The sequence below is a fragment of the Canis lupus genome, chromosome 7 (genome assembly GCF_011100685.1).
Source record: "Canis lupus familiaris isolate Mischka breed German Shepherd chromosome 7, alternate assembly UU_Cfam_GSD_1.0, whole genome shotgun sequence".
NCBI lineage: Eukaryota > Metazoa > Chordata > Mammalia > Carnivora > Canidae > Canis > Canis lupus.
This window is the reverse complement of record NC_049228.1, coordinates 79973795-80000468: the sequence shown is the minus strand read 5'-3', so window position 1 is coordinate 80000468 and position 26674 is coordinate 79973795. Positions and strand designations below refer to the sequence as shown.

At 56.6% G+C, this 26674-nt stretch overlaps 1 protein-coding gene and 1 long non-coding RNA gene across 3 annotated transcripts in view; one reads left to right on the top strand and one right to left on the bottom strand.

Annotated features, from left to right (window-relative positions):
- Window positions 1–26674, top strand: part of CTIF (cap binding complex dependent translation initiation factor) — a 278706-nt gene that overhangs the window by 158543 nt on the left and 93489 nt on the right.
- Window positions 17247–26025, bottom strand: LOC111096841. Of its 2 annotated transcripts, XR_005362733.1 has the most exons (3): window positions 25853–26025; window positions 18033–18109; window positions 17247–17937 (listed from the first exon to the last, which is right to left on the bottom strand). It is a non-coding gene; the product is annotated as an uncharacterized LOC111096841 (long non-coding RNA). The 2 variants fall into 2 exon arrangements; XR_005362732.1 differs by lacking the exon at window positions 25853–26025 and having other exon boundaries at window positions 18033–19471.

The window sequence follows — 26674 nt, the reverse complement described above, 5'->3', positions numbered from 1 at the left end:
GATGACAGGCCCCTGGGTCCTCGGAGGTGATGCCTGTGAACGCAGACCTGTCCCCTGTCCCCTGCATGCCCAGGGGTCATCTCTCAGGTGGCACCTGCAGGCAGCTTGGTGCCCTTGGAAATGCAGAACGGATGGACCTGAACAGACAGACGGAGAGGCAGACAGACAGACAGGCACAGCCTGGCCAGCTCTGTAGGTCCGTTGTAGGTGGGACACTCACACTTACCTACAGCTCTGAGGGGAGCTTAAAACTTACAGGCCCCAGGACATAACACCGCAGTGGTTTGGGGCCGAGTTACTGAGAAGCTTCCCCACACGCAGCTGCCGGAAAGAGTGTTTATTTCCGTTTTACAAATGAGGAAAGTAACTTGCACAGAGCAGTGAGGTTGCTGACGGGGCGCGTAACCTCAGTCATGGGCCTTCAGAGCCCCCCACCAGCGCCCCCCCCCCCCCCCGCGGGCCCTCCCCGCTGAGCTCCCTGGAGGCACGCCCCCTGCCCTCTGGCCTGCCCTCCCTCCCCTCCTGCACCTCTTTCCCGCCGCTGCCCCTGTGCTCCCTGCGCAGGACCCCTCCACCCGACTTTCACCCTCGGGGGCTCTCTCCTATTTTACAGTGTCCACCTGCAGCACGATCCACCTTGCCAAAGGTCCTTTTAGGCCTCTCTAATCCTCTTCCCTGACTTTCCCCACAGAGTGAGGCCTGGCGCACTCTGGTCCCCTGGCTCCCCTGGAGCAGGTGCAGCAGCTGAGGGATTGGGGGGCAGGTGGGAGGCCCCAGAACGTGCAGGACTCAGGTTCGGTTGTGTGGGGGAGGGCGAGCCCCCGCATCCTGAGCCACCTCCCGGGGTTTGCGTTAGCCACAGTCACCCCCTCCCTCAGGGGTACGCCAGCCCTCAAGCTGTCTTCACTCTGGTTTGCAGCTTATTTCAGGCTTTCCGTTTGTCAGGCTGGCACTGAACTCCAGGAAGGTGCGTGTGGACCCAAAACAAAGCTGAGGAACGTTTTGAGAAGGAAGAGAGTACGCTGTGGGGTTGCGGGTATGTTGGTCTGGTGGCTCAGCGGCCACAGTGAATGTGTTCCAGACTGGCTCAGTGCGTCAAGGAGCAGATGGCACAGGCTTGTCACCTTGGGCAGGAAACCTGGTGCCTCTGAGCCATGAGCTGCAGCCGTGGCTCAGTGAGGGGAGTGGGGAGCAGGGCAGGACAGGCGGAGGGCGGAATCCTGACTTTGCCCTGATGTTCTGGGAGTTTGGAGATGCTCAGTCAGGCTAGGGTAAGGAGCCGATTGCTGGGGTGTCTCTGGACAGGGCCCAGGAAGGCCGGCTCCCCTCCCCTCACAGTCCCCACCCTGCAACCCCGTCCTACCCCAGGACAGTAGGTAGGGCGTGTGGGGCACCCTTTCCTGGCTGGAGCACTAGTGTCTTGTTTACTGTGGTGCTTCTTCTGACACGACTCGGGGAAACCAGCTCCACCTCTTCATCCACTCCCTCTATTCCCAAGTGGTGCCCGTTACCCAGATTTACTGCTCTTGCATCCCGTCTAATGAACCGGGCTGTCCGTGGTCCGTCTGGCCTAAATGGGTAACCAGGGCAGGCCACTTTGCATTTTGTCTGAGTTAAGAGCATGATCTGGTGCTGAGTTTCTGGCACACTGAGAAACCAGTACAGGGATGGGCAGGTGGGAGAGACGGAGGGAGGGAGGATGGGTTGTATTTTCTGAAGACGGAATTTTTAGCTCCTAAAAGCCTAAAACCACCCCACTTTAGGCAAACATCCCTTGTGCCCCTACCGTCACCTTGTGGACGTCACATAATGTGAGGCACTGCAGCCAAATGTGTAGGTGGCCCCTCGAGTGTTCAGACTGCTCCAGACTGGGTTTGGGTCTGGTTGCTAGATAGGGAGCCTCAAAGGCATGTCTGCACCTCGATAACATAGGGCATCTATGTTCTAAGACTGTTCTGTGGTTTGAATGAGATGAAGCTCAGAAAACAGGAGCAGTGTCAAGGGGCTACACCGCACGAGGACATCCTGCCCGTGTGTGAGGCTGTAGGGCACACGTCTGTGCACGGTTGTGTGTGTGCATGACTGCTCCAGGGATCCTGGCAATTACCATTTCCGAGGATCGCGCACTGGAAACGGAGCTTGGCCTGGACGTTTGTATTGGTTATCTACTGCTGTGTAACAAACTGCTCCAACATGCAGAGCTTTAAAACAACAAACATTTATGATCTCACATGATTTTCCAGGGTCAGGAATCCAGGAGCAGTTTCACTGGGTGTGGTTCTGGCTCAGAGTCCCTCTTGAGATCATGGTCAAGCTGTGGGCAAGAATTGTGATCGTCTGAAAGCTTGATTTGGATGGGCCAGAGGGTCCTCTTCCAAGCTCACTGACGTGGTTGTTGGCAAGCTGTAGTTCCTCGCTGGCTGTTGGCCGGAAGCTTCATTTCCTTGCAATGTGGGCCTCTCTGTAGGGTGCTCATGATAGGATGAGTGATCTGAGAGAGAGATGGAAAGAGAAGCTGTCATGCTTTTACAACCTAATCCCAAAAATGACATAGCATCCCTTCCACCATATTCGGTTGGTCGTACACATTGCCCCTGGTACAGTGCAGGAGAGGGGCTAGACAAGCGCATGAGTCCCCACAGACAGGAAACATTGGCAGCTGTTTGTGTCTGTTTCTCATTCCTTTCTGTGCCACTGCTGTCCCCCACCCCCATCTCCCACTTTAAATGACCTACTAAAATCCACCAAGAGCTTTGAATGGCTTGCAGTGTTTTGTGTTGTCTCTTTTCTGGTTCAACCTCAAATCTTATTAAGAATGCCCTGTCCAGGCGCCTGGGTGGCTCAGCAGTTGAGCATCTGCCTTCAGCCCAGGGCATGACCCCGGGGTCCTGGGATCAAGTCCCACATCGGGCTCCCTGCATGGAGCCTGCTTCTCCCTCTGCCTGCATCTCTGTCTGTGTGTGTGTGTGTGTGTGTGTGTGTCTCTTATGAATAAATAAATAAAATCTTTAAAAAAGAAAAGAAAAGAAAGAATGTCCTGTCCATGGCTCCTCTGTACAGTGGAACATGGGTGAGAGTATTTCCTACTTGGGGAAGGTGTCAAGCCAGAGGATGCTATTGTCTGAGCTTTGGAACATACGTATCCTCCGGGGGTCCAGCAGGTAGTTCCAGGAAAAGGGAACATTCCGAGATACACACTCGTACACTCACACTCAGACATCTGCTTATTTTCCCTTGAACTCTATAATCTCGGTGATCATAAAAGGTTGGACTTTAATTAGATGCATACTGAAGTACTTGAATCTGTCAGACACTGACAGGGAAGGCTGCCTTGTGTAGGAGAGAAAAGAATACAAGTCTATTTTTTAAAGATTTTATTTTTTTTATTTTTTATTATTTACTGATTTATTTATTCAAAGAGGCAGGGAGCAGGAGCAGGGCAAGGGGCAGAGGGAGAGAGAGTCTCAAGCAAACGCTGCGCTGAGCACACAGCCCAACGTGGGGCTCATTCTCACAATCCTGAGATCATGGCTTGATCATTGCAAGTAGAGAAGTCTCCTGCACTGTCCCTCCGAGCATCCCCGAAGCAGGCCTGGGAAGCAGATAAGACCCATGTAAGTGGCCTCATTGCAAGAATCGTGTTGGGGAGCCTAGGAGAGGCCACACGGCCTCCTCAAGACCTTGCAGGACTGGGTAAGAATATGCAGACGCTCTTCCACAGGATTCTGTGCCTTTGGCTCTACCGGGGGGGACCCGCACTTCTTCTATACCCACTCCAGAATCAAAAGTGATTTGGATTGTCTGCCTGTCTTGGGTAAGGGCTGTCCCACCTGGGATGGATGACCAGATACCATAGGGGTTCAGAATAGTGGCGAGAGGACAGGCATCTGTCAGAACTGGAAGCGTCTGGGTGGGTATGAGAAAAAGTTGCGAAGGGAACCCTGGTGAAGGCCAAGAGAGGAGCCTCTGTAGTCTGTCCCTTCCCGTCTGCGGGCTCTCCTCCGTCAGAGGGCCTTCAGGAGGCCCTGGCTCCTGATGGGGTCATGGCATGACGTGGTGATAGAGCCCTCTTTGCCCAGAGCTGCGCTCCCCAGTACGGTATAGCTGCGGTGGCTATTTAGGTTTCATTAAAACAAAGTAAAGTCAAAACTTGTTCTTCAGGTCACAGAGGCCACTTTTCAAGTGCTCACTAGCTACACGCGCTGATGGTGACCATGTGGGCCAGGGCAGAGAGAGAGCATCTCCATCCTTGCAGAAGGCCCCCTCCCGGGGCCCGAGAGAGCCAGGCACACAGTGGCTGGGGGACGGGAGAAGGCTGAGGTAAGAGCCGTTCGAGGGTCCGGGCAGAGGGAAGAGGCCTAAAGAGCAGAAGGAAGAAGCAGAGAAAGAGAAGGAGGTGTTCCCTGAGCACAGATGGCCGCGGGGGTCAGCAGGGGTTGGCGCTCTTGAGGCCGGCTCTGGGAACGAGGACCGCTGCCTGCCCTCCGGGGTGCTGAAGCACGGCTGGAGGCACAGAATGATGCCCTGAGGAATGGCCTTCAGACCCTCTCTGTGGGCCAACAGGACCCTCGAGAGCTGAAGGGGTGGGGGGCATCACTGACAGGTGCACGCAGACCCACCTTGGGTGGGGTGACCCAGGGCACATCCTTGGGAACTGGGAGAGAAGCTGAGTCATGAAAACAAAGCATATAAACCAATAGAAGAAGGTCTCCTTAGTTTGATCAGGTTGGGGACAGAATCCCGACAGTTCCCCCATCCACCCCCACCCCCCGCACTGTCCCTTTGTCCCCACTACTGTAAAGTCATCACTGAAGCTGCTGCCTTCTGGAATGCCTCCTGCCATGGGCATCCTGTCTGGGTCAGGGGTCAGTGAATGTATCCCGTAAAGAACCAATAGTAAAACAAACTTCATTCGCCAAAACAGATGGTGGGGGATTTGCCCCACAGGCGGTAGTTTGCAAATCTCTCATCTAGATTATCACAAATCCTCCACGAAGCCCGAAGAGAAGAAAACGAGTCTCTGTCATACAGCTGAGACCAAGGCGCAGCCAACGAGTCATGGTTCGCACTCTGCTCTCAAATGTATCTTGGGACAAACCCAGGCCTCTGTGGCTAGAGCTCATGTCGCCCTTCCCTCCTCCCTGCTGAGAATGAGTGCCCGCCCAGGGTCCCGGCCCAGGCCAGAGGTGGCAGGAAAGCCAGAAGAGAGGTCCTGGGGGCACCAGGTGGTCTTGCCCCAGTCCCCAGCATGCTCTAGCCTTGAACACAGCACTGGATGTGACAGGTGCACATCTCAGGCTACCGTGCCAGCGAGTTGCTTGAGCTCAGTCTCATCAGCCTCCCACCCCTCTGCCCTAGAGTGGATGGAGGTCCCCAAGGATGCATTTGGAGGCTGCAGGAGATCTTTGCCAAAATGCTGCGATGGGAGACCTCAGGCTGCGGGGGACCTGGGAGCAGCCAGTGACGCCTGATGGGCAGCCACAGAACTTAGAAAGCTATAGGAAAAATAGACATCACGGGTCCCCTGCTTCCCTGAAATTTTTTAGGCCTGAGAAGGTGGAGGGGGAAGGAGAGGAAGGACAGCCTGTGGGGTGGCACAGGCAGGACAGGGCTTCCTCAGCAACAGGGCTGGCTAGCCCAGACCCATGCACAGCCAAGGCCTCCAGCATCCTCCCCACCACCCCCCATAGAAGCCTGCTGCAAAGACGTCTGCCCCCCCACTCCTGCAGCTGAGCCTCTTTGCAAAGCCCACAGCCAATAGCTAATGTCAGTAGCCCCAAGCATCTTAGGGCAAAGAGGGGTGTCTTGCTCTTGGTGACCCCTTGCTGATCAGCCCCTTCTGGGCGCAAGTCTTCTCGTTCACCATCTGGAGTTCCTCTGGGTCACAGCGATGCCTCTTCTGCAGACCAGTATGGCCCTGCCAGCCTATGCTGTCCCTTGGGCGCCCTGCACACCAGGCACGCCCCAAGGAACAGGCCTGCCCAGTACCCTGCCTGCGTGTCCATCTCGAGTGCAGCCAAGAGGAGGTCCTGGCTCACACGAGCAGCCGCCTGGGGGTGTTAGTCCTCTGCGTACCCTCAGGAGAGGCACGGTGGACTTGCCCTAGATTTTCCATCTGCACGTTGACCATGTTAATCACCGTAGCATGAATGAAGATTATTTGGAGAGGTGCTGGGACTTGGCTGCCTGCGCATCCATCATTCGTGCAAATGCCTATTTGGGTCACAAATCCACGTTTCCTGTGTTCCCTGCAAGGGGGTAGCTGCCCTCCTGGGGGAGGTGGCATCCCAAGACCCTCGGACACCTTCTCAGGCCTGAGTCCGTCAAGACGGGGGGCTTGCAGATAAGGGAAGTTGGCAACAGGATAGGGGTCGTATTGAAGCCTCAGCTTGGTAGCCTAACGCTGTGCTTTAGTCCCGCCCACCTATCTGGGGAGTGGCGCCCCCATTAAATCCCTCAGATCCCATCCTTGCCCCCAGCCTCAGTGGTTGAAGCAGGAGCAACCGGGCTCTTGGCCAGCCACCCTCCTGGGGGAGTCTGCGGAGCGCAGGGTTAGGGGAAGGGCTCTCTGAGGCCGTGGGAGCCCTGCCCACGCCCCGGGAGCGCCTGCGGTCAGGTGGAAGAACCAGGAGCCTCTGACTGCCGGGGAGGGGGCATAGCAGCCCGGGGAAGTCCTTCCAGGTGGGTATTTACAATGCAGCTGGTGAAAGAAGTCTCCTTGGGTGCCAAGCCAAGCCAGCGGGTGCTCAGCCCACCTCAGGGTGGTTGGCCCAACCCCCCCTCCAGCCCCTGCCCCTCAGAAATCACAACCAGCCCAGCCCTTCTCCATGTCTCCCAGGGCTGGGTGTCAGAGAGAAGCTTCTCCTGGGTAAAGGCCTACTTCTCATCCTTTTTTTTTTTTTTTTTAAGATTTTATTTATTTGAGAGAAAAGAGAGAGAACGCGGGGGGAAAGGGGCAGAGGGAGAAGGAGAGAGAGAATCTCAAGCAGATGCCCCCTTGGGGTTGGAGCCAGACACAAGATTCGACCCCAGGACCTAGAGATCATGACCTGAGCCAAAGGCAGACGCTTAACAGACTCAGCCACCCAGGCGCCCCCGCTACTTCCCATCTTAAGACCTCTCTGTGCCTTAGCAGTGACCTTAACTCTGACAGAGGTGGATGGCATTTGGGATCCACTAAAAGGGATATTTGGAGAGAGAGCCAACCGTCTCCACAAGGCAGGGTCAGGTCTCAGCAAGGTCACTGGGGATTTTAGTTTCTTCAGATTCCACAGAGGCTGCTCCATGAGCCCCCAGCTCAAGTCCAGCGTGGGCTAGGTGAGGCTAAAAGGGAGGCTGGAGACCCCATTCCCTGTCCCCAAGGCCGGCAGGTGCGGAGACCTTCAAGGTTTCTCCTTCTCTTGGCGATGACCTCCCACAGAAATAGGTCAGGGCTGCCCCCCTGGAGCATGGCTGTGGTCAAAGAGATGATGTCAGCTTAGCTACATTAAAGTTATTCCAATCCCAGGACTCATTTATCTCCTGTTTCTCATCAGGGCAGCTTTCTAGGGCACAGAAAAGTTTCCTTTCTGAGGTGGAAGCATTGGCAGTGCTGGCCTCATGCACCCCGTGATCCCGGGGGGGTGGGAGTCATCAACATCCCCCGCCAGGGAGATGAGTGGGACCAGAAAAGAGGGCTTTGGTGAGGAAGGGAGAGTCTGTCCGGCGCTTCTTGCAGGCCTGTGTTGGTACCAGGCATCTGCGCATACGGTCTAGTTAGAGGCAGAAGATGAAGATGCGCTGGACAGTGGCAGATAGAGACCGGCAGCCAGCTCAGTCAGCCGAACCTGCAACTCTTGATCTTGGGTCATGAGTTTGCATCCGGTGTTGGGCGTACAGATTACTTAAAAAAAAAAATATGTTGAACAATTCACTTTGTAATGTGATTGTCTGTATGTGCGTGTGTGTGGTATGCTTGTATGTGCAGGTATGTGTGTGTGTGCACGCGCACGTGTGTCTAGTAGTGCACGATGCAGGCCGTGGGCCCTGGGACTTCAGAAAAGGGAAAGATTTCTGGGGTTTCCGGCAGCAGCCACAAAGCCTTCCTGGAGGAGGTGCAACGCGATCAGTCCCTCCAGCAGGGCCGGGCAGAAGGAAGTACATCCCCGTAGGTGACTGAGCCAAGGCGAAGGTCCTGATGGGACCACCTGGGCTGGTGTTCAGGGACGGCAGGCGGAGGCGGCCTCACGATGGAGGACTCAGCCCAAGTGGAGAGCGCAGGTCGAGGCGGCAGGCCCCCACGGAGAGCCCGGAAAGCCAGCACAGGGCACAGACCCTGTGCACCAAGGCCCAGCGGCCTCTGTGATGTGTTGCATACACTTGTCCAGGCAGTGAGTCTAGGACAGAAGGCAGCACTGACGCACGCGGTTGGAAGGCCTGAGGCACGCAGAGGGTGGTGCCAAGGACGGGCTCCACGGTGGAGAGAGGAAGGGGAAGAGACTGGGAGCTGGAAGAGAGGTGTTGACAGGTGACGGCCGGGCACAGACCGTCTCCCAGCGTCCAAGGGCCCCAGAGCCCAACTCCCATCCTTTTGGGCTTAGGTGTGCAGATGCCAGCTGGGGCTTAAGCTCCCCCACCGAGATGGGTCATACTGAGAATGTCTGCCAGGGACACTTAGGTCTGCTCAGTGGGGGCAGGTGCTCCCATTCCACCTGCCGTCCTCCCCAGGAGTGCCGGCCCAGGGCTCTGGGGCCAGAACAGGCTGTACCTCATGGGTGCCGTGGGGGGGCAAGGGACGATCCCAGGGGGAGGGCTGGGCTGCTGTATGTCGGAGGAAGAAGAGGAGTTGGAAAGGGCGCACCGGGGCGGTCCGGTGGTTATGAGGGACTCAGGCCTGGGAACGATCGCCACGAAGCCTTTCGCCCGCTTCTCCGCGGCGGCAACCACCCCTTCCCGGACTGTTAGGGAAACCTGTAATTACTGAGCTGGCCCCGGGTGGGAGCATTCAGGCCTCCTTGCGTTGCTTCCAAGAGTCAAGCCCCGGTCAGTGCAGACAGCGGGTTCGTCTCTGTGGTCCCCTCCGCATGGCTCCCACGGGCTGTGGTCAGTGAGCCTGGTGATTGTGGATCTGGCATCTGGGTCTGGAAAGCTGACGGGCATGGGATGAGTGCTGGTGCCGCTCCAGGCTCTGCAGCCAGTGGCCCTCCTGACCTCCGCACACTCCAGGGGGCCCCTCAGCAGACCCCAGGGCATCCCCCGGGTCCCGGGCCCTCCCTGCCTCTAGCTGCAGTGAGCGGCAGTCAGAGCTGAGGATGAAAGCTGGGAGAACGTGCTTAGCCTGAGCGTGTGAGCACGGCTTACTGGGAAGCCCCACCCAGGCTGCCGCTTTGGGACGGCGCAGTTTTGCTCTTTCTATTTCTTTCCAGCGATTTTTCCTTTTGGCATATTTATTTTCTGGCTTCTTGCCTTCACATGTGCGCGTGGTGTTTGGTAGTATGGGGGGGAGAAGGAGACACATAAAGGATGGGTGGCTCCAGATCTGAAGTCTTCTCCATGGAAGGGAGAATAAAAGCAATGCTATTGGACTGGGAACTTTCTGGATCTGCACCGCTGCGGCCCGTGAGCCGCCCCCACCAGTCCCAGGCTCCAGACAGCACCCCTGCAAATGGTGATGGTGGCCCAGCCTCAGGCAGGAAGAGGGCAGGAGCCTCCCGTCAGGAGGGTCCACTGTGGGGGCTCGGCCTCAGCATCCCTGGGGGGGCACTCGGCCTTCTGCCATCCTGCCCGGTGGCCCAGTTACATGCTGTTCTGCTCAGATCCTGGCGCCCATGAACTCCCTGCATCTGTACGGCCCAGCTGGCTTCTTGCACTGAGCCCCTACCTTGTGAGCACGCTCCTACCTCCTGCTCACAGCTTGGTCTCCGTGACCCAGCCCCTGCTTCATGTCACCTGGCAGCCCTTTGCCCTGTGCAGACAAGCCAGTTATGGGGCTAAGGCCGTCACATGATGATACTCTTGTCCTCATCGCCTTCCCCTGAGGTCACTCTGCCCGGAACAGGTTCGGGTCAGCCTCCGCCCATGTTCTTGGAGAGCCAGAGCGTCCACTCCGAGGCCCATAGAGAACATCTTGTCCAGACTCCTCATTTGGCAGCAAGAGCAGGGCTCCCTCAAGGTCAAACTCTTGACTGGAGTCCCCAGGTCCTGCCCTGAGACTTCTAGCAGACAAGGCCCCACTCAGCCTGTCTCAGGAATCAGGGAGTTCTGGAAATTCAAGATAGGGAGAAACCACAGAATAACCCATTCTCTTGTAGACTGTTCACACGGACCCCTAGGCACTGTTTGCCTCTTATCTAGAGAGCTGGCGCTTGCAAGGATTAAACCACCACGGTATAGACATTTCTTTAAAAAAATCAATACAAATGGCGGGGAGAACACCCTCCTAAAAATAAAAAGCAGAAAGGAGAGACTTTAAATAATAGTAACCAGGAAAAAAGCAAAGTAGGAGAAGTATACATAGTACGCTGCTGTTCCTCCCTGAAAAGGCAGATAGGAGTATACGTTCGTCTTCACGCAGATTAAAGATGCTGAATGGATGAATGAACCATAAAACTAATAAAGTGGTTGTTTACAGAGGCAAAAATGAGGAGAGAAATAGGAAGTTTCCTCATTTTGCAGACTTGACTTGGGAACTGTGTAAATGTTTTATGTGATCACGAATAAAAACCTAACTAAAATAAAAGGGAACCTTTTTGCTGTGCCTAAGGGAGCTCCTGGGGGCCCCTGATCCTCCAGCCTCCTTGGCATCGTGACTGGACCTCTGCCCTCCCTGTGGCCCCCCTGGCTCAGGCAACACAGCTCCATTCTTGCAGCTCCTGAGACCAAATGCTTTGGAGACACCCTTGGCTGCTCCCTGCCTCCGACCCACATCTAGCGCATCCACAATTCCGGCCACCCCTACCTTCAAAATCCAAAATCCAAAATCCACCTGCCCCTGTGGCCCAGGACACCACTGGCTCTCGTCTGGTTTGTTCTTATAACCTCCTTGGTCTCCCAAATTGTCTTTTCAAATGTCATTTCTTTACTGAGAATCCTTCAGTAGTTCCCCTGTTTTACTTAACGTGAAGGCCAAACCCCTTTGAGTGGGGTCTGCAAGGCCCCAGATGACCTGGTTCCCATGACGCCTGACCTCATCATCTATCGTCCCCCTCACACTCTGCCCTCCAGCTGCCCCACAACCTTCTTGGGGGCTTCGAGCATGCTGGCAAGCTCCTACCTCAGGCCTTTGCACTTGCTGTACCTGGATTACTCTCCCGCCCCCCTGGATACTTACAGGACTCCTCCCCCACCTCTTTGCTTCGTGGCACCATTTTGGTGAGACCTGACCTGGTACAACGGTCTCGCATAGATGCTCCCATCCCACACCAGCACTCCTAGTCCCCCTTCCTGGCTTCATGGCCTCCATAGAACTTAACACATCTTTGTGTTGTGCAGTGATGCATTTCTTGTACTTCCTGTGTCTTTCTCCCCACTAGAAGATGAGTTCCATGACAACAGGGCTATCCCATTACTCCCGGCCACATTCCCAGGGCCCGGCAGATAGTAGATCCTTGGTAAACACTGAGGACAGGGAGGTAGCCAGTCCGCCCTGGGGTTCAGACTTTGTCCTCCTGGCATCTTGGGCCTCTGTTCTGGTCCTGCCAGCCTTGGAGCTCCTCCCCCAGCACAGGCCTCGCGGCCGTGGCCCAGAAATTAACCTGTGAGACAGACCCAAGAGAGACTAGGATCAGTGTGTCGTTTGACACAGAAAGAAATGTCGGTTCCCAGAGTCCAGACTGGGCCTTTGTTCAGAGGGCTCGGGCCTGGGTCATTGAGCAGCAGCTGGTGGATGGACAGTGGCCGCAGACGTTCGGCCTCAGGCAAGATATTGGATGAGGGTCCTAGCCCCCGTGCAGACCTCTCTCGGCGGGTGAAGTCCAAGTCGGGTCAGATTGCCACAGACCAGGATCCTTGACGCGTCGTTCCAGTGCTGGCTGTGGGGAGCTTGGCCATGGGTTGACGCGGAGTTTGCAGGGTGTCGCTGCGCCTGCTTGACTCGACCTCCAGCAACAGGGGAGAGCTGGGTGCTGCTGGGTGCAAGCCCCTCCCCGAAGCATCTCTGCCTTTCTCACCTCATGACAATGTGGTGGAAAGATCACTGGGCTGGGAGTCAGGGCCTGGGTAGACCATCCCTGTCCCTAAGTCATGGCAGGAGCTTGATCTGGCCACCGGATCGTTGGAGCCTCCACTGCTTCACGGTCAGACAGGGGGGACTGGGTCTCCTGGTCTCTAACTGGGGCGGTAGGGGCAGGGGCACGGGGAGCAGGGGTGAGTGTTCCCTGGGCTGGTGCACTGTTAGCACAGAAAGGCTAACCCTCCCTCCCAGGCAAACCTGGGTCACCCCATGTCCTCCCATGTCTGGGCACGTGACACTAAAATCCCTTGGGTGTCATCACCAGGATAGTGTTAATGACTCGTCGCCCTTCCCAACAGCAGTGGGGACCCAACAGACGTGGCTCCTCCTGGTTCGGGAGCCTTTGGAACAGGCCAGAGGGAATGGGGCGGTGGGGGGTGGGGCAGTCAGTATAAGGGAAAGTGGATGATGGAAGGAGACAGCGGTGTCTGGAGGGACAGGTGTAACCCCGAGCTGCGTGCCAAGCGAGCTCGCGCAGTGTGTGGCCCGCGACACGTCCAGGAGAGCCGGACTCCGGCCCCACGTCCCTGGGGTTGGCGGCACGCTGTGGGAGGGACCGTGGTCCACCCTGCTCTGACCCCGGCCCACCCCTCCTCATCCTTGGTTGGCCTGCGAACTAACGTCCGGTCCGTCCTGCCCTCCCCATGCAACAGGTTAGCACTGCTCAGGGCAGCCGGGCCGAGGCCTGTCGCTGCCCCTCGCCCGCTGCACGGGCGGCCTCCGAAACGGCGGTCAGCCCCGAGCCGCAGAGGCCCCGAGCCCTGAGGGGCACAGCGCTGCCACTGCGACAGTTCCCAGCTTCACAGGTGCCTTTGGTTGGCTCTTCCAGGGAGGGCGCTGCGCCAGTCACGCCAATTGCTGGAGCAGAGGCGTCTGTCCTCCCCTCGCCGCCGCCCTGTCCTGCCCCACGTGTCCGCCCAGCCAGCTGCGGTGGCCCCGTGCTTCCTGCTGACGCGCCACAAGCCCAACAGGCCTGCCTCCATGTCTAGTAGATTCTTAGAGAACGAGTCCTGTGTGTGAAGGGCTTCGCTGTCATCCATGCACACGGCACGACCGCCCTTTGAGGCGGGTCCCCTCATATCTGCATTTCACAAGCAAAGAAACTGAGACACAGGGGTTCACCGGAGTCACACGGCGACACGGAGGCACGGCCAGGACGCAAATTCAGGCGGGCTGCTGCAGGCCCCCCCCAGGACAGCTGGGGAGCTCCTCACCACCGCCCTCCCGGCGACCAGCGATCCCACTGCTCCCTGGCTTGGCCGCCGCCACCCCGGCCCCCACCCCAACCCCGACCCAGCTCTGACGCTTTGACAAGACTTGCAGCCAAACCAAGGTTCCTGCTCCTCCCCTGCCGTCAGCACAAGAGCCCCCAAAGCTAGCCCCGCCCCGACTTTCCAGAATCTTCCCGCTGCCCCGCCCTCACTGCCCAGGCGCCCTGAGTCACAGTCAGCCAGACCACGGCCCAGGCCTTCCTGCGGGGCCGCTCATCACCCTCCTAGAAATCCCACCCGTGCTGAGTGCGTGCTCATCCCGGACCCCACCCTGGGGGGGCTTCCTCTGCTTCCCCGGGGCACTTTCAGCAGGACGACAGGGGAGGAAGGGCTTCAGGGCCACTGGCCAGTTGTGGCTACTCGGGTCATTGCCTTGGCCTGCCCTGACTGTTCCTCTGTGTCCCCGGGGAGCCGAGAAGGTCCAGCTTTCGGAAGGAGTGGGCTGCACCCCCTGCACCTCTCTCCCACAGTGGTCGGTTCGTGGCCATCCGGAGGCAGCCAGGATCAGACCCTTAAAAAATCATTAACAGGCTGTGGAAACATGAGGACGTTAGAGCTTAACGCGTCTCTAGAAATCTCGCCTCCTCGGCCCCTCCGCCAAGGGTGAGGGATCACCTGGGCTCCGCCCGGCTTCCTACGCTCTGGCTGTGTGACCTGGGCAAGTGACCTCACGTCTCCAGGCCTGTTTTGTCAGCTGTCCGAGGGTGGCAACGTGGCTGGCTCCCCCGCAGGTGCAGATGTTTGAACACATGGATCTGTGTCCTTAGAACCGGCCCTTGGACCCAGAACATACCGTCCAAATGTCATTGCTGTTGCTACGGTTGTTAGTATTAGAAAAGAGAACCGGAGCTCAGCGAGGTACTTCCAGGGACCTGGTGGCACACAGCCGGCAGCCAGGAGCACGGAGCCCAGAGGCCCAGCTGTGGGGCCGGCCCTCCAGCCGCGTTGCCCCCCCTCCTCTGTTAGGCCATTTCAGGCAATGGGTTATCAGTGCGCCACGAGGCCGCCAGGAGTGAAAATGTGAATCCAACCCCCCAGGCCCTGTTGTGCCCAAGATTGCGAATCCGAGAAACCACCGAGGAGCCGACACCGATGCAAACCCACGAGGGTTTATTTACAAGCTCGAGCTTGGGTCCAAGTGCACCCGACGCAGCGGAGCAGGGACTTGGACCCCGAGACTAAGAGGCGTAGCAGCTTTATAGGGGCCAGGGGCCCATGGGATATGCAGAAAGTTGCACCGTCCTGTCGGTCCACACGCAGGTGCCGATTGAATTACACCTTACCCTATAGTATCCACTTGAGCTGGCCTATTACTTTGGTCAGAATCAGCACAGTTTTGGGGGGCACAAAGCAGGGTTACATTGTTTTGAGCCGATTTCCGATTAGGGTGTGCCCAGCGGCTCGACTAGGGTGGGGCAGCGCCTTAAGCAATAAGCAGGTCATGTGGGGTCATACAGGAGGTGACGGGGGCAGCACAAAATGGAGTTAGTCCTGCTCTGCTTGTCCAGGGGTGGGGGATTTTTGTTAAATTTCCTGGGTCCCACAGCCCAGCCCAGAGGATCCCCTAGCCTGGCCACACAGCCCCCACCTGCCTGTCAACCACATCGCTTCCCCTCCTGACTGGAGCCGGGAGCTGGAGGCCCACCTTGCTTTCCCACCTCAAAGGAATGGCCTCGCCGAGCTGTACTGAGTGACACTGTCCCTCAGCCGCCCTCCTCTCTGCCTCACCTGCCCTCAGGCCAGGCTCACCCCTGAAGGGAAGGCTGCTGGGTCCCAGACCCCTGAGGCCTGACTCCCAGGCCGCTGAGACACCCTCCGAGCCCCCCATCCCACAACCCTGCAGGGAGAACATAACCGTCCTTCTCCAGGGGATCATGATACTTCCTGCAGTGACTCTGGCAGGAGCAGAACAAGAAGGGGCCCCCACCTACCCCCCAGGAATGAGCTGTGCACACAGGCTCTCAACACAGGGATGTTTGCCACCAACCCGGGAAGAGGTCCTAGGGCCAGGTGACCCAGATGGATCCCCCAATGGGCATGCTCGAGACCAGTGGGGAGAAGTGTGGGAGGGTGTGACAATGGGTGTCAGGGATGAGAAAGGCACACAGCTAGATCGCCAGTGGATTTCAAGGCTTTGAGACTTCCCCTGCCAAAGAGCCGTCACCCTTCTGAATACCCCACACAGGGACTGTCAACCCCAGGTGGCATGGAAGGGGCCCAGCTTGCCGTGGACCCCTGTGCCTGCAGAGGAGCTGTCTTCTGGGCTCAGGCCTCCTAGCCGCACACACAGGGGCAAGAGCGCTGCTCCTGGAGTCCCGACTTGCCACAGCACCTGTTCCCCCAGTGCAGCTACAGCAGCAGAGGTGAGGGCTCCTTTCCAGCCCTTGCTGTGGGTCAGGCACTGGGCCAAGGGGAGCTTAGTTAACCATCAGCCTTTATGCAGTACCCCCTTGTCATCATTCCCCCATTTTACAAATTGGAAACTAAGGCACAAGCCAATAAGAAAGAGCCTTGCCCAGGGTTACCCAGCTGGGGGGTGACAGGGCCCTGGTTTGAGCCCAGGCCTGGGGGGGCTCCAGGGTCAAGCTTTTACTTCCATGCCAGAAGTATCTTTTCACCCTGAAGGCGAAACTGCCCAGCAAGAGCCCCTGCCCACAGTGTGGAGTGAGTGCCTGGTGTGATGGAGATGGGTGAAGCACACCCAGGCCCCCCCGCCCCCGCCCCAGCCAATCCATCATCCAGCAGCCCCGGGAGCCACTTTGGTGGTTTTGACCATTACGCAGTTTGAAATTATTTTTACTCTTAGCCAAATATTTAATTTTTGCCTGTAATGGACAATTGGTTAATGGCAGGAAGCATTAAAGAACACTGATAATAAAAGGCCGGTTCATGAGGAACAAACAAGTGGTAATAATTCTGCACATTTGCCTCGGGTGCTCTGCCCAGATCTGGAGTCCCCTTCGTCTGGTCCGAGTCCCTGGGCAGCAGCTCCTGCTGCGGCAGGAGGCTTCCAGCCCCTGTCCCGGAGGAACTGAGACCCACCACACTCTGGACCTGCTACTTGGGCAAAAGTGATTGCACGTGAAGACTTCCTGAAACTTCTCGGATCTCGCCATTTAGGAAAAAAACAAAAAACAAAACAAAACAAAAAAAAACAAAAAAAAGGAAAAAAACAAGGAAATTACAAAAACCAAGCGGATGATTTTTATTTTAAACAAACGTGAAATTCACGAATCCCAAACGTTGGGGCCACGAGATCAGTCTTTGCCTTTTGTTTCTTTTTCTGCCTTGTATAGTCAAACGCGAGCCTCCATGTTAGCGGGTCTCTGGTGCCAAAGCCACAATGTGATGGTAGGATGTCATCTTGAAACGTCTTTGTAGGAAGTCGTGCTTTTGTCTTCATAGCTCATTGATAATGAATGAAGGAGAAAGGCATCACTTGGTAAGTGAGGAAAGGTCACGTTTTGCCTTTATTCGCGTATGTTCTTATTAAACGTGAACCTTATACTTTACTCCCAATAACAAACAAAGACCATGTTTTAAGGGGCATCTGGGTGGCGCCGTCCGTGAGCAACCAACTCCTGGTTTGGGCTCAGGTCGTGATCTCGGGGTTGTGAGATCGGGTCCCATGGCGGGGGCTCCGTGCTCAGCACAGAGTCTACTTGAGATTCTCCCTCTCCCTCTACCCCTCCCACTGTGCACGCGTGCTCGATCTCTCTTTCTCTCTCTCTCTCTCTCTCTCTCTCAAATCTTTCTCGAAAACACGATTTGCATAAAATAACTTATTTATTGTAGACTGTCAAAAATAACAAAATACCCTCTAAGCTCCTAAGGATATTAGCAACGTGAAATATTCCCATGAGACAAGTTCTCAAAGCTAAAGAGCTGAGGAAGGCTGCAGCGACTCCACTGAACTGCCTCAGTTCCCACGGGTGTGAAAAATAAGAAACATAAAAATATAACCTTTTCCCCCACTCGCTGAGGGACTAGATCTCCTGGTGGGTGATCTCCAGGCCCACCCGGAGCAACAGAGCCTTGCTTTGAGCAGCTTGATGCTGCAAGTTCATCCAAAAGGGCAGATGCACGTGTTGATGATGGTTTGTGGAGTGCCCTGGGGTTAGGAGTTGGGCTGCCCAGCACACCGTGCCCAGATGCCCGGCTGCACTTGGCAATCCCTCTGGGTCCCCAGGACAAACGTGCAGGGCGCTCTGCCGTCACCTGGGCCGGGCCGTCCCTATGGTGAGGAGGGGGGCCCCACGGCTCTGTCTGCTGCTGCGGAGGGGTCTCTGCGGCCAGATTCAGGGGCTTTCATGTTACTTCCCAGGCTTGTTACAGATGAAACCCACTGAAGACGAATCGCCACCATCTGTTAGCCGCGTCTCATGATTGTTCTAGAATGCCCTCTAACCAGCTCCTGCTCCTGGTTTGAAAACGTCGGCCTTGACAATGTTTCTGACTCTGAAAGGTGGCAAGAATCATACAAAGAACTGTCATTATACCACAGGGGCTTCCCCCCTCCACCGCCCACCCCCAGATACCTAGTTTTTCCTGACCTGTGGGAGAGCAAGTTGCCTGACTACAGCTGGGCACATCATAGGGCGTTGCTTTATGAAGACATTTCTTTCTGTCTCTGCAGGACAATAATAAGAATCAGGATATCAGCATAGACTGGATGCTGTTACCCACAGGCCTTGGTCGTTCTTCTCCAATGATCCTAGATCCTGGGTTACTTTCCATCATCGTGTCTCTTTAAGTGTCTTTTTTTTTTTTTTTAATATAGGGACGGTTCCTAAGTCTTTGAGTTTTGTGACATTGATTTAAAAAAAAAAAAAAAAAAGACCAGTTATTTTTGTAGAAGGTCCCTCATGTGGGATTTCTCTGGTACCTCCTCAGGTTCCAGGCACGTGAGTGATGGTGTGTCCTTCTCAGGGCAGGAGACCAGAGGACTTGGGCTGTCCTGTCGCCCGTAACCCGTGGTGTTAACTTTGATTGCTGGGTTAAAGGCAGTGTCTGCCCAGCTTCCCCACTGTGAAATTACGGGTTTTCCCTTTGTCATTAAGCAGGGGTTGTGGGGAGATAGTTGGAGACTGTGCCAATATTCTGTTTTCCCTCAAACTTTCATCCACTGGCCTCCAGTGATGATTCTTGCCTGAAACAATTATCATTGTGATGTTTGCCAAATGATTTCCTAATTCCATCATTCTTCCTCACTTTACTGGTTGACTTCTGTGGTCGGGGTGGGGGGAGTCTCTGATTGATTTTTAAACTCACTACTCTGGGGCTCCTGGGGGCTCAGTTGGTTAAGCGTCTGCCTTGGGCTCCGGTCATGATCCCCATGTTCTGTGGTCAAGCCCCGCATAGGGGTCCCTGTGCCACGTTGAGTCTGCTTCTCCCTCTCCCTCTACATACACTCTCTCTCTCTCTCTCTCAAATAAATAAATAGAATCTTTTTTTAAAAAATAAACAAAAAACAGACTTGCTACTCTAAACCTCAAGATGCCCTGCCTTTGGGAGCTAGGGGAGGTCAGGCCTCATCAGCCACCTGGCTGTCCTGCATGTGTGAACCCAATGCCGGTGGAGAGGTGTTTAATGTGAAAGCCGTCAGCACCCAGTTACCAATACCTAGTGCTCTGGAACATTCTGGCCCAAGAACCCATCTGTGGGGCAGCTGTGTCCTCGCCCAGCTGGCGGTGGTTGGGGACCGTGTCTAGCGGCCCTCCCTGTCCCATAAGTTCTGACTTGTCAGTCCTTCCGGCCCCATAGCTGAGAACTGGGGCTGGAGCGAGGCCCTCCTCTGGGGACCTCCATGGCACACCCCACACTCCGTCTCCTTCCAGGACAGAGAGACAGCCCTTCGGGGACAGAGCAGACCCTGGGTAACAAGGTGTGAGGGAGGACGAGGCCCCAGGAGGGCGGCCTGGGGAGTGGGGCAGGTGGTCCCGCCAGGAGTGTCCCCCACCCAGAGCCCTGCGCAGCCCTGCTTCTTGTGGGAGAGCACCTCCCCCAACCTTTCTCACCTCCCTGCACCTCCCTGTACCTCCCTGCACCTTCCCTACCTCCCTCCACCTCCCTGCACCTCTCTCTACCTCCCTGCACCTCCCTGTACCTCCCTGCACCTTCCCCACCTCCCTCCACCTCCCTCCACCTTCCCCACCTCCCTGCACCTCCCTCTACCTCCCTGCACCTCCCTGTACCTCCCTGCACCTCCCTCCACCTCCCTCTACCTACTTCCACCTCCCTGTACCTTTCCCACCTCCCTCCACCTTCCCAACCTCCCTGCACCTCCCTGCACCTTCCCCACCTCCCTTCACCTCCCTCCCTGGGCCCCCTCCTAGGGTGGGCTGAGGCAGAGTGGGGGCGGGGGGCAGGAAGGACAGCCAGCAAGGTCTATCACCCAGCCCTGTGGACCTGCCTCTCCGCTCAGCGTCTCTCCTGTGTGTCCCAGTCCCACTCGATTGATAAAACAAATGAGGGGTGGGGAGGTGTGACTTGCGTGAGACTACCTAGCTAGGTGTGGGTGAAATCAGAGGACGCCCAGTGGGCCCTGTTCCAGCCTGTGTGTCGCTGCATCATGCTGCCTCCCCAAGTGAGGACTCCTGATACCCAGGGGGCCTCCTGGAGGAGGTGCTGAGGGCAGAACAGGCAGCTTAGGGAGAGGAGGTCTCCACAGCTATTGGTCAGTGATTGGACACTTCCTGTGAGGGGGAGCTCACTAAATCTCCAGGCAGCCCCTGTCACTGTGGGGCAGCTTTCCGCGCGAGGAAGTGTGTCCGTTAGGAGTGCTCAGGCCATGTCCCTGGGCTTCTGTCCCCCGTGGTTCAGAAAGGCTCAGCAGTTGCTCACACCTGAGGTTTAGAAAGTCTTAGGAGACCCTCTGTGCCTCCCCCTCCCTCTGTCCCACCTACTGCAGTTCGAGGGCTGTTTCACGGCCCCCGTGGATGTGGAGAAGTGGCCCTGATGGACGACTGGTTCCTGAGTGTGCTCCAAAATCGGCACATGGGGTGACCGAGGGCCTGTGGGGCCAGCTGTGGTGGGTGCTGACAGCCAGGCGCTCACCGGGGAGTAAACGAGCCATTGGAGGTGGCCTCTCAGCCTGCAGGTCCCCCGTCAGGCAGTATTTCTCTTGGGAGGTGACCGTGTGAGTATTTGGTAGTCAAGAAGTCCATCCTGCAAGGTCAGTTCGGGGATGAGTCCTTAGAGCCAGAATTGGCGCAAAAGCCAGAGGCTGGACATCTTAGGGCTCCTGACACTTGGCATGGCGCACATCCTCGGCTCTCCCAGCTGCGCCACGATGTGCTCACCTTCATCCCCTCCTCCAAGTACCTGACGGATTCCTGCTGTGCTTGGCAAACCCACAGCATGTGGTCCTCCCCAGCAAACACCAATATATGCCCTCTACACCCTCGGCTCCTTTACAACTCCGAGCACCCAGGCGAGGGGGACTCTGTGCCCACCTTACACATGAAGCACAGGCCCAGAGAGGTGAAGGTACTTGCCCCGTGCTGTGCAGCCGTGAGCAGAGCCAGGATCTGAACCCGGGCATCTGGCTCCCTGGTCCACACTTTGAACAACAGCAACAGGTTGCCTCTTGGGAAATGCCCTGAGAGTCTGCGTTGAGCGCTGTCCGTGGCCAGGCTGTGAGGGGCCGTGAAAGAGGGGGCACAGGGTACCAGCCCACACCCCTCGCTGGGCCTCCTCTGCTCGTCCGGAGCAGTGGGCAGGAGCCAGCAAACTCTGCAGCCTCCAAAAGGGTGGCTGGGGCAGGTTCTGCTTCCCGGCGCGGCGTCCTGGGCCCAGCCTGTTTGGCGGCAGGTAGTTAGAGCCGGACGCCTGGAGGGCGCGGTTGGGGCTCGACCAGCGTTCCTGCCTGACATGCCAGCCTCTGAGGGCACGCCCGGGGTCCACAGGCCCGCCTGCAGGACGCAGGGGCGCGGGCCTTCTGCTGGAAACTCTCCGCCGGGACAGCCGCGTGCTCTTCCCATGACATCACGCTGCCTACGAGCATCTGAGGCCAAGGATTCTTGGAATGCCTGATTCACGCTGGAACAAAAATAATACCTCGCATTTATAATGTGCTTTTTGTTCTCCAAATGCTCTCCTGGCCTTGATGGTGCTGAAATTTCTGACCAGCCTGGTGACCCGGGCAGGAATGCAGAGGAGGTGGGGTTTGAGGATTCCCATTCTGCAGGTGGGAACAGTGAGCCCTGAGGAGTCCGGGCTGAGCAGGGCTGGCCAAGGGCCCTGGATTCCCGGGGTGTTGGCAGCAGCACCTCAGCAATGCCTGTGCAGTTGAGTGAGACTCGGGGCCCCTGCGGCTATCCCCCAGGGAAAGCCACTTCTCTGTGGCTTTCTGGGCTGCCCCAAGATGGAAGAAGGTGGCAAGAGCCTGCAGCTCCTGCTTCCCTCCCCGGGCACAGCCATGAAGTGGGCTCCATGGTCCCCACCCCGGAATGGGCAGACCGGTGGGGGAAAGGACTGTTCCCAGCTCGCATGGAAACCCGAGGGCCACACGTGGCTTCTGTGGTTTTCCCCAGACGCGCTGGAGCCAAGGCTGGAAGCCGGATTTCCAAACCTCGACTCGGGCACCATCCAGAGCCCTCCCAGGCTCTCCCCTCCCACGGGCCTCAGCTTCCCTGTTCCCAGTGGCCTTGGCTCGGCCTTTGGCCTCTGCTTCTGCGTATCTAGCCTGTGTCCGCCTTGTGCCGCCAGCCCTCCATCCCTCCCCGCTCTGGCCTTGGCCAACACTGGAGAGCCTCTGGATTTGCATTTGGATTTCAGGGGCTCAGCAGGGACTCAGGCTGCCCCCGGCCCTCAGGACCCTCCATCAAGCCTCAAAACTGCGAGGCCAGAGAGCGTGGTCAGGGAGGGCACACATGCTGAGACCAGACCGCCTAGATTTATACCCAGGCTCTACCTCTTGTGAACCATGTAGCCTTGGACAGGTTCTTGCCTTCTCTGTGCCTCCTGACCTCTCTGTAAAAAGGGGTTAATGGTAGTGCCTCCCTCTTTGGGGGCAGCGGAAGTCCTGCCCAGTGCACAGCTGGTGCTTCATATGTGTTGGCATGTTTTTATTACCGTTACTCTGTGTCCTTGTCACCGCACCGTCCCCTGTGTCAGGGCGTCTGTGGGCAGCAAGGGCTGCGGTGGGTTCAACCTTCACCGGCCCATCCTGAAACTCTCAGTAGTGTTGGAACGAGAGGCCTGCTTTGTCCTGTTGCACATGGTCCCACATGTTATGAGTCTGTCCTGCGTCTGTGACCCGGCTGCCACAGAGCTGGTGCTACTCTCTGTTTCCTTTCCTTCATGACTCTTGTCCCTGGTTGCAGCCAAATAACCTGTTTCTGTGGTTTATGGATTAGCGACTGTCTCTGCACATGGAGCCTAAGTGCTACAGGGGCATAGCCGTGGGTCAGAGTCATCACCAAGCCCTCAGGCCGTGGCATGCATGGGGCGGGGGGGGGGGGGGGCTTCCTGGAGGCATGCATGAGTGCCCAGCTCCAGCCAGACCCCGAGGGATGGACAGAGAGAGTTCCACCCCATCCGAAGGAAGGGGATACTTCCAAGGCCTGCAAGAAGAACACATGAGGCTGTGCAGGGGTGTAGACGGGGGATCAGGCCATAATGCCATCAAGAGTCAGAAGGACAGGGAAGAGGCCTTAGGGAGCTGGGGAAGGCTGCTGGGCAGGGCCTTGGGGCAATGATGGGATCAGGAGATGCATTTGGCTGCTCTTGGGGGACAGCACAACCATTGTCACCCATAGCCCCGGCTCCCCTGGTGTTCCAGGAGCTCTGCCCAGGGCGGGCAAGCCCACTGACACCTCTGATCACCCCACACTCACAGCACAATCTCAGAACATGTTTAATTCATGAGGTGATAGGACCCCCCGGGTGGTTCAGCAGTTGAGCCTCTGCCTTTGGCCCAGGGTGTGACCCCAGAGTCCTGGGATCGAGTCCCATATCGGGCTTCTGGCAGGGAGCCTGCTTCTCCCTCTGCCTGTGTCTCTGCCTCTCTGTGTATCTCATGAATAAATAAGACCTTTACAGAAAAATTAATGAAGCAGCCTTCCCTCCCATCATGGTTTGCTCATGCGTTCTATGATTGGAAGAGTCTCTTCTCTGCCTTTGGGGGCAGGGGGTAGAGGCACCACTCGGACCCTCTTGTTTCCACCCCAGAGCATCCCGTGGGCCACATAAAAGTCAGGTTTCCGGCTTTCGATCCGTGGCAGTGGCCAACCGGACTTCTGACGCAAACCTTTGCCTTGGCTGGCCAAGGCCTCAGTCCTGAATTATTTTCTTCCCAACTGTGCGCACAAGGAGAGTCCCACAGGTGTGGGAGCGGGGGAGCCCGGAGCCTGGCTGGCCGTCCGAGGCAGCGGGAGTGTTCCCGAAGCACACAGGCGCCGTCCTCCAGGGACCGCCAGAGGCCCGATGTGGGCACAGCCAGCCGACGCCGCCAGGATGTTGGCCCTTGTGACCACGGGGAATGTGGTTGCATGAGCTGCAGTGGCATCCCGGTTCTCTGAACAGTGGGAGGACCTCAAACAGGCACCTGCAAAATCCCGTCATCTCACATCTCGGGCAGTCCCTGAGCGTGGAGACTGATGGACTCCTGGAACAGGTCTCATCACTAGCTACTTGGGCAACCTCTCTGAACCGTGGCTCAGTCACCTGTGCCACTGTCACATACGGTCACTCCACAAGCATCACAGCCACCCCTGAGACGGGGCCACACAGCTGGAGACAGATGCGGAGCCGCACGCCCGTGGGGGGCCTCGAAACAAACCCAGGGGATTTCCATCACCTCCTCCAGCCCCGAGCACACAGTAGGTGCTCAGTCAACACAGGCCACCAGGACCCTGTGCCTCTGCCAAGCCAGTGGCACGTTGCCCTGGGGTGGCTCCCCGAACCTCCCACTTTCCCTGCTGAAGCAAACAGGAGCAGGCGTGTGTGTGGCCAGGACCCTGGTTCCCAGGCGCCACCTGCCCACGCTGAGCTGGGCGGCCCGGAGCTGCCGAGGAGCCCCGGGGACACACAGCCTGTCACGCTCTGGCGCTGCCCCGGGCTGGGGCGGGGAAGGTGGCACCCCGCACAGGGCGTGTGTAGGTGGGCAGGAGTAGAGGCGCCTCGGCTAGTAATGAGCAATCATCACTTTCTCTGACGGCAAGAAATATGAGCCCCTGCATAGTTTTAAAACCACTTGCCCTAGGAATTTTGCTTTCAGAAATTTTTAAGCAGACCTACAAATTATGTGGTAAAGTGTCCGACATGGAGAGAACCATAATAAGTCAGTGGCCCTCGGAATATCTCATTGGGAACAATTATGAAATAAAAAATGAACAGAGAGACGTTTGTCTGCATTCGGACTGCTGTTAGAATCATTTTTTTAAAACAAAATCTGAAGTTATTCTCCCTACACCCACCTCCCAAAATGCAGCTGTGGTGTGGGGAACTTTTCTTTTTCTTTCTTTCTTTTTTTTTTTTTAATAAAAGAGCGCAATCTTAGAGTGAAACAAGACATCTGATTTCAGAACCCAAAGAAGAAAGAATAAACTAAATGAGTGGAAAAAGCATGGAAAAAGCATACTGACAATTTCCACTCTCCAAAAAAAAAAAAAAAAACAACAAAATACAAAAAAACAAGGCATTATTTCCCTAACAGCAGGTGTTGCCAGTAGCACAAGTGGAATATTAATCTACTCTCCTGAGCCATTCCTCTCCCCTCTACCGCCAGCACCAAAGGAAACTTCCCTAGAGAGATTAGAGCATAATAAGCAGACAGGGAGATGGATTTTTGCCTTTTTGTTTTATTCTATCATCTATCTATCTATCTATCTATCTATCTATCTATCTATCTATATTTTTGCTCGCGAGGCTGCAAAATGGCCTGTCTACTATGTTTCCAGAACCTGGCCCCACACATCCGTACATCAGAGACCAAGTGCTTCCTTGCCTGGCCACGGGAGCAACTCCTCCACAGCCAGGCCAAACCTAAACCCACAGGTTTCATGGTAAGCGGCCAGCTGGCCCCTAAAGAGAGGTATTGATGAAACCCAGGACCAACAAACACAGAGGAGAGAGGAGCTGGTTTTGGCTGGCGCAGCTGGCAACCGCTGACAAATATTTGTGAATGGCCAGAGCAGGGAAGCCTGGGTCTCCAAGGTGGGGGCCTGAGGCCCAGCTCCCCCCCCCCCCCCCCGGCTCCTTTGATGGCGAGGGCCCTCTCGGCCCTTCTGTCCTAAAGGGCTGGATCGTGGATCGGAGGGCAAACGGGAGGCAGTCAGGAGGTGGGTGCTGGTGCTGGGACTCGCCAACAGGCTGGGCACACTCTGGAGAGCATGTGGGACATCACCTCATGGAGCCTCAGTTGACTTACTTGTAAAATGGGAAGAAAGCTCCTTGACCAGCCTGTACATGGAGACCGGTCCCAACAATCAGTGGCCCTGAAAGCTGATCCGAGCCTTGAAGAGGAAAGAAGAAAGGGAAAGAGAAAGGCTTCATGCCTGTTGCCTCCAATGGCAACTGGCTCTTCCATGCCGCCCCTCCCAAGGGATCACCCAGCCGTCCAGCCCCCACCCCACCCCACCCCACCCCCGTCAACCCTCTTCCTTTTGACTCCGATATCTTGACTGCCCAGTTAGGAGGGGGCCCTTAAGGATGGACTCCCAGACCTCCACTCCTGCTTGTGGACAGCACTCTGTGTGTGCAAAGGGGCTGCCACCAGGCCAAATGGGTCTGAGCACACCCTGCCTCAGCGCCTGGCCACCTGGGCATTCTTGATCATTGCTGGCTGGCTCCGAGGGCCAGCAAGAGCAGCAGAATGTCTGCAAGACCGAGCTGAATTCTTGCTGAGCCCTTGACCCCCAACCGTGTAGAAATTCCCTCCTTCCTCCCCCAGGTGGAGAGAAGTTTTGTTTTGCTTTGTTTGGGGGAGGGAGGCGCCCCCCCCCACCCCCCCGCAAGAGGGAGGATGTTGGGCAGAGACAGGGAAATCCCTGATATAGCAAGTGGGAAGCCAGACAGTTCAAGACAAATGATGGGAAGGCCTTGGTCAGCCATCCTTTGGGGGCATTCCTTGAGCCATAGTTGCAAATTTTCTAAATAAGGATGGGAAAAGTCGTGAGAATCAAACATTATCTGCCAGGGAATTTCCAAGGTTCTTCTCTTAAAAATTACTCATACTCAGAACAAAGAGAAC